We start from the raw sequence: 7,561 nt of genomic DNA, 5'->3' as shown, positions 1-7,561 counted from the left end.
GATTTGTTTGTCGTTTGCTTGTAACGCCGGGGAGGTGTTCCGGGGCTAGTGCACAGCTCAGAGATGCCACTGGGGACCCAGACTCCGCTTTCCGCTTGTGGGCATTACCGCCACGCAGTTTCTGGGGTCTCAGGTTGGTGTGGGGGTGAAAAGGAATCAATGTATGTAAAACCCTTGGTATAGTTCTTGCTACGTGGGAGAGCCTGTGCACTTTCTTAACCAGGAAGCTTGTTTCTGATTTCCCACTAAAGGCTGGAACAGGAACGTCTTCCCCTCTCAATAAATAACGATCAATCTCGTCATTTTTAAAGGGGGCTTGAGCCCATAGCTTCCCGTTTCCTGCATGATGGGTCCCCTATCATTGGATTTCTTGGTTGTTTCCAGTTTTCCATTATTATCCGTTTCCCTGCTTAGTTTGTCCACCAACCCAATGGTTTCCAGTAGAAAAGTTCTCAGCAATGGTACAAAGTGCTTGCAGTGTGTGTGTGTGTGTGTGTGTGTGTGCGTGTGTGTGCGTGTGTGTGCACTCCTGCACACATGCGTGAGGTCATAAGGGGCCTGTCTCACTATAGTTCTTCTCCTGCACAGGGCTGTCCCTGCCCTGTCCTCACGCAAGGGCTGGTACGGACCTCCCCGTGCCCCATCGTCAGCCTCCACTGTTGGGTGTTGGGACTCGGAGGAGGAGGAGGAGGGCTCCATGGCCTTTCTCACTCCAGGACTTCAAAACCCAGTCTCCCCAGTGCTCCCCAAAGGCACACCCTTGGACAAATCCTGCACCAATGCACTCCAAAACCCAGGAATAGTAAATCAGTAGACATGACTTTTCCGTAAGTTGAAAACTAAGTGACAGCTAACGGTTGACCAGATACCTCTGTGCGACAGGCACTGTGCCAAGCACTTCAAAGGCATCAGGTGATCACAACACGCTTAGGAGGTAGGTGATACTGTTAACCCAGGGTTTCAGATGAGGCACCAGGAGCTCCACATGGGCAAGTTATGTGTTCAAGGTCACAGACGGAATTAGAGTGGATCCGGGAACCCAGAGACTGGCTTCCCAGTCCCTGCGTCCTTCGGCTGCTGGGCGAGGTGGCCATTCAGAGCCTAGTCAGACACAGACCTCGACCTGCATTGCCTGCACGATCTGGGGACGTGGGTGAGGTGCTCGACACTTTGGGAACATCACACACAGACACGCTCTCGCTCACACGCCGCGCGGACTGTGGAAGCGCACTCAAAACACACTTTCTACCAGACTTTCTAAGGAGGAGACTGCATTTGGGGGGGTTTAAAGGGAGAATTTGGACACTGACTTATGTCAAAGGAAGCGTCCGTGTGCCATGTAAAATCTACATCTCTGTGACCCAGTGTCCCTTGGAGGATCCTGTCCTGGGGGTGTGCCCCGGGATCCAGCCACTACAGACCCTAGGCTTCCGGCCAGGTGGGACTTGGCAGTGCCCTGGTTCGCTGCAGGCCACATGCCGCCCGTTAACACAGTGATCATCACTGAGGAACTGAAAGGTGGGTGTTAATACACACAGTGTAAATCAGTTTTAAAAGCAATTTAGCTGAGGTTAGTGACTAATGAGAAAATGATAAGATTACTCTGGGGCAGAGATAGCCGGATATCCGGCAGAAACGTGTGCTCCTCGGTGTGGGGACTGTCACGGCAGCCACCCCGTTTCCAAGTCTCCAGCACTCCCAGGTGTGGTCCTGGGACCAGAGCCACCAACAAAATGGAAGTGGCCCTGTGCACAGTCACTTTGGGGCTGGGACCTCTAGGGCATAGGTCAGGCTCCCTGTCCTGCGGATGCAGAAGGTCTGGGGACCTAGTGGAGGGTGGAGTCACTGAATGGAAGGAGGTTGGGCTGAGCCCCTAAGGAGAGTGTCCCCAGTGGCCAGGAACACCCCCATCGGGCTGTTAATATCTGGGAAAAGAAAAATGTTCTGCTAACAGTGAGCCGCTGAAGGCTCGGGGCTTATTTGTTCTGTCAGCTAGCATCCCGGAAACGCATACATGAGCCTGTCAGAAGCATTTCTATAATTGGGTGAGGATGTTTCCAGTAGCAAATGGAAAAAGGCAAAAACACTGACTAGGAGCTGTCTCTGTGTTAAGTCTGTTTTCTGGGGTCTCAGAGCACCCGAACTAATTCTTAGGTCACCGGAAGGTAGGACAGGTTCTGAGCATCAATTTCAGTGTGCGTTTGTTGGGGAGGGGGGAGGGGAGCGGGTGGTATGGCCCCATACCCCCAACAAGCAATTCTTAGGACACCATTTGGGTGACTTACAATTACTCAGTTCTGACACTATTCAGAGATAGTATCGGATCCCACAGGTTAAGGATTTGTTATAGAAGTTATAAAAATAACTCAGGACCACCAGATGGAAGGATGCATAGGCCCAGGTGTGGGGAAAGGCTGCAGCCCTTCCTTGCCCCCCACAGGAGGGCTGGTATCCCCAAATCCCCACGTGGGCACCAATGGCCACGATTGATTAATCATTGGCCATTGGTTACTTGGTTCATTGTTGATTCAACCTCCAGCTCCCTCTGGGCTCCCAGGAAGCCAGGGGCTGTGACCGGAAGCTCCAGCCCCCTAATCACGTGGTTGATTCTCCAGGCAGCCAATCCTCATCTTTAGGTGAGGTCCCAAAGCCACCTTACTAACATAACAAAAACACCTTTATTGTCCTTTGTCACTGGACATTCCAAGGGTTTTAAAACTTCTATGTCAAGAGCCAGGGGCAGAGAATAATACATATTTTTTCTTTTCTTTCTTTCATTCTTTTTTTTTAAGTTTAGTTATTTATTTTGAGAGAGAGAGGCAGAGAGAGAGATTGCAAGTGGAGAAGGGACAGGGAGAGAGGGAGAGAGAGAATCCCAAGAAGGCTCTGCATCATCAGTGTAGAGCCCAATCCGGGGTGAGAACTCATGACCTGAGTGGAGGTTGGACGCTTAAGTGACTGAGCCACCCAGGCCGCCAAGACCCATACATATGTTTTCTATTGTCTCACAGGGGCCACTCCTCCCTTGGGAGTGGGTGAGGGTGTCTTTTCTGGTTGAACGTCTCCTCCAAACATAGATGGGAGGTGGGCGAGACGCTGGGATCTCCCCGCTCTGAGTCCGGTGTTATAGCCGGCAGTGGGGAGAGGGAGTCAGGGCCAAGCACACCCTCAGGCTTCAGCCCCACAAAGCCTTCTCCCATTATTGCCTGCCCTGCAGCCATTTCTCCATCTTCTAGAACAGTGCCCTGATCTTCCTTTGGGAACTCGTTCTTTTCACTCTACATCCTACTGGTTCAGGTGGGGCTGATGCAATCTTCTAGACTCAAGAGTTAAGAGGGATCCCTACTTGACTAGTTAGCACATGCCAGCCATCTTGGCTGCAGGGATTGGTGCAGGGATGGACATGTGACCCGAGGCAGGCCAATGGGGGCCAGTTCTGGGACTTTGGCTGGACCTATAGGAAAAGAGGTTCTCTTTCCATTGGGGCTACCCATCAGGAGGAGAGAAAATATACTGCAGCCACATGTAGAGTGGAGAAGTTGCCGGAATGTGACGGCAATGCTGAGACAGTTTCCTGACACCATCCTTTGGTATCTGGATACAGCCATGCTTGAAGCTGGACTTAAGAGTTCCATTAGCCAATACAATCTCCTTCATCAACCAAACGGTGTTCAGTTGCTTTCTTTTAAGTACAACAGAAAGAGTCCTGATTGATTTCTGGGTTTCTACTTCTACCTTTGCCCTCTTTTAGGGCTTACTTTTGGTCCCCCTTCCGCCACCAAAAGACAAATGGGTCTTTATGGGAAAGGCTTCCCTCTGCCCAGTTTCAAGTGGAGCCAGTCTCTCTGGGCATGCCCGAAGTTCCATCCCTTTACTGTGTTAAAGAAGAGACATCGGATCCAAAATGGAGTCCCTTGTGCTAAGTCTCTATCACCAAATCAAGACTGGATACCTAACCCAACTGTTGTCTCAGCCTTTCCCAGGAATGTATTCCTAACCCGTTATTTTGGAATTTCCTGGTTAGCACTGGTGGACAACCCGCCTGATGGACCCCAGGGGTCCCCCCAGAGGAAGATGACCTTGCTTAAAACAGCTCTTCCCTAGAATAACTTCCTTGCCCCGTATCCTTCTGCCTGTTAAAGTCTGTCCTCTGCACAGCTGTTTGGGGCTCCTTTCTACCGGCTAGATGGGATGCCACCCTATTCATGAATCACCAAATAAAGCTGATTAGAACTTGAAACGTACTCTGTTGAATTCTGTTTAGTAACCATTTATCCCTCTTATTCTCTCTTTGGTGGAGAAGGTCCCCTTCATACCCTGAGAACCAATTAACTCCCTGCTTTGGATGGTGATTGAGCTTAATTTGGGGGCAGGTCTGTGCTGCATGTGCCACGTACATCTCACTGGAGCCTTACAGCAGTCCTGGGAGGGGAGGTTTTCTTAGACCCATTTTACAGATGAGGAGGAGACTCGCCCAAGATCCCATAGTAAGCAGGAAGCAGAGGGTGCCAGGTCTCAAGGCAGATCCTGTAGACAGAGGGGCCATGAACCTAACAGGGGTCCCCCACTCAGTGCCGTTATGTGTAAACAGTGAGCAGCAAGAGGGTGGGACCCCAGGGCCAGGCCTGGGGGAGGGCACTCATGGGCCATTCCCACTGCCACTGAGCTCTGAGACCTCCTGGCTGCAAACCGGGAGTTCCCACTGCCAGGAAGAAAGCCAAGGGCACTCATGCATGATTCACCGCCAGTCTCCCAGGCTTTCAGGATTGTCCTCTTTAAGAGAAGCCAATTTATTTTTTATTCAAAATCCATACGAAACAATTGAACAATAAAACTGTCAGCTTCGCTGTCTCTTTCAGCAGGAAACATGATCACCCCTGAAATTAAGCCTCCTCTCTCCTTCCTTCCTTCCCTCCCTGGGACCCTTCCTTCCATAAATATTTTTGTGAACACCTACTATGCGCCAGGAGTCGTGCTAAATTCAGGTTTCCCCTTCAGGTGTGATTCCCTCCTGAGGTTTTACTTAAGGCTCCTTTTTGATTTCCAAACGTGGCTCTCGTTTATCACAGGGGTTTCAAGCCAGTAACCTTCAAAAGAAAAAGTAACCAGCTCGGTGACTCACAAACTGTGACCTTGGATGGGGACGCTCCCGTCTCTGCTCCTGAATGCCACATGTGGACATTGGCACGAAGCCCCTCATGCTGTGTAATTTGTCCTGGGGCTGTCCTCTAAGTGGAGGTCTCTGTCGTGGCTGCCATTCCTCGCCGGTGCCTAGAGCAGGGTCTGGCCCCATGCGGGTGCCCAGTGTATTTTTGGTGAGTGAACAAATGTAGGAACGAAGAAACGAATGAAGGCAGCTATGGTTTTGGACCCTCATTCTGAAAGTCCAGGGAGTCCAATTCTAATCCCTCAAGAGCTCCCAAATCCAGAACCACGGGGCTGAAGTCAGCAAGATTTAAATCAATGGGAGGGCTGGTGTAGGACCCAGCGTGTGGAACTGACATGACCCTGAGCTGGGCTCAGTTGAGCCTGGGTGGGTAGACGGCGCGGGGCGGGGGGTGCTGCTTACATGTCACAGTGGCACTCCCGGCCCCAGCACCTGCGGTGGGGGCTGTCTCTGGAGAGAAATGTAACCTTTGCAGGTCACCTCTTTATGCTGGCCCAAGGCGAGGCAGGAACTGCCTTCATCCGAGCTGGGAAACATAAAACCCCCATGCACCATTGATGAGCTTCTGCCAGCACCGTTTACGGACACGCTTTATCTCTCCGATGTCATACATTATTGATGCTGCCTCCCCCACCCTGGACCGCTGCTGAAGGGCAGAGCGGGCTCCAAGGGCTCTGCAGACCTGCCAGACTGGGGGTCCTGTCTGGAGGCACCACCACCCCCACCCCTAGCAGGGGACTGTGGTAGTAATGGCCTGGATTTTAAAAAAATATATATTTTTTTAATGTTTATTTTTGAGAGAGGCAGAGTGTGAGCAGGGGAGAGGCAGGGAGAGAGGGAGACACAGAATCCGAAGCAGGCTTCAGGCTCTAAGCTGTCAGCACAGAGCCCGACGCGGGGCTTGAACGCACAAACTGTGAGATCATGACCTAAACCAGAGTCGGACGCTTAACCGACTGAGCCCCCCGGGCGCCCCAGTAACAGCCTGGGTTTTTAAGTCCAGGAGTTCAGTTTTGTCTTTCTTCTTCTTATCTCATGACTATGAAAGGGGGTGATCTCCGTACCCAGGATTGTGGGAGGATTCGGTGAGATGATGCACTCAGAGGGCTTGACACAGCTTACAGCCTGGCACGTCATGAGCCCTGAAGAAATGGAAGCCGAGTTGTGCCATGAAGAGGTTGTAAGAATCAACACTGTATGCAGATGAGGGTCCAGCTCCAAGGACTCTTGGCCTGGGTTCGAAGCCCAGCCCCACCCACTTACTAGCCGAGGTGGGCATGTTTCTTGGGTGCTTTGCACCTCACTTTCCTCATCTGTAAAATGGGATAAAAACAGTGCCGATGTGACAGAGCTCTTCTGAGAGTTCAGGGAGTTAACCGTAGCGAGGGCTTGGAGCAGCGCCTGGCCCGTCGGGCACACCGTGTGAACGCCCCACGAGGTGCCCCTCTTGCCTACATGTCAGCACTTTGTCTGACTCTTCCTCTGGTGCAGATGCTTTTTCTCACACTGCAGGACCGGTGTTTGCCCTCTTCTCCATGTTGGGGATTGGGGTTGACGGACGTTCAAAGTCCCTGTGGCAGACGGAATAAAGGTCCTCCAAAGGTGTGCGTGCACATCCTAATCCGGGGACGTGTGAATATGTTCCCTCATGGCAGAAGGGATTTTGTGGGTGAGACTAAGGATTTTGAGGTGGGAAATCACCCTGTTAGTCTGGAGGGGCCAATGTAGTCACAGGATCCTTATAAGACACAGGCAGAGACAGATTCCCTCCTAGGACCTCCCATGGGAACACAGACACCTTCATTTTAGGACTTCCGACCTGCAGAACTATCAAGTAACACCACTGAGTGCTTTGAAGCCATTCAGTTTTTCAATTTGTGGTCATTGTTCCGGCAGAGGTGGAAAATGAATACAACCACGAAGCAAGAAGGGAGATTTAACCCACCCTCTCCCCTCCCACCCGGCCCTGCCAAGCCAGTGTGATGAAACTTTGGGGCACCAGGCACCCCGGAGCCCCTCCTGTCCTTTGCTGGGTGCTCTGGATAAACCACAGGGCTTCTCTGAGCTTGCTTTTCTCATCTGCACAATGGGGATTATAATCGCTGCGGGGAAAACAATCAGAGAGCCTGGGACACATTAGGTGGTCAGGGTGGAGAAGCTTCCTTTCCCTACCTCGGGGGCCAGAAAAAAAACAAAGGCGAGGTTTGTGGGCAGAAGCCCGGCTTGGGCCAACCAGAGGAGGACGAGTTTACATGGCCGGTGGGAGGGGGAGGAGACGGGGGTCTAGGCTGCTATTTGGTGGGGAAATGTTTGTTCTCTGTGGCCACTTCCTCATGGTCTGATCTCTCTGGTTCCATCTGTGCAAAGCAGACCCACCCCATGTCCATACTGATT

Source organism: Suricata suricatta, chromosome 8 (genome assembly GCF_006229205.1).
Source record: "Suricata suricatta isolate VVHF042 chromosome 8, meerkat_22Aug2017_6uvM2_HiC, whole genome shotgun sequence".
Lineage (NCBI taxonomy): Eukaryota > Metazoa > Chordata > Mammalia > Carnivora > Herpestidae > Suricata > Suricata suricatta.
Note: the sequence above shows the minus strand (reverse complement) of the source record.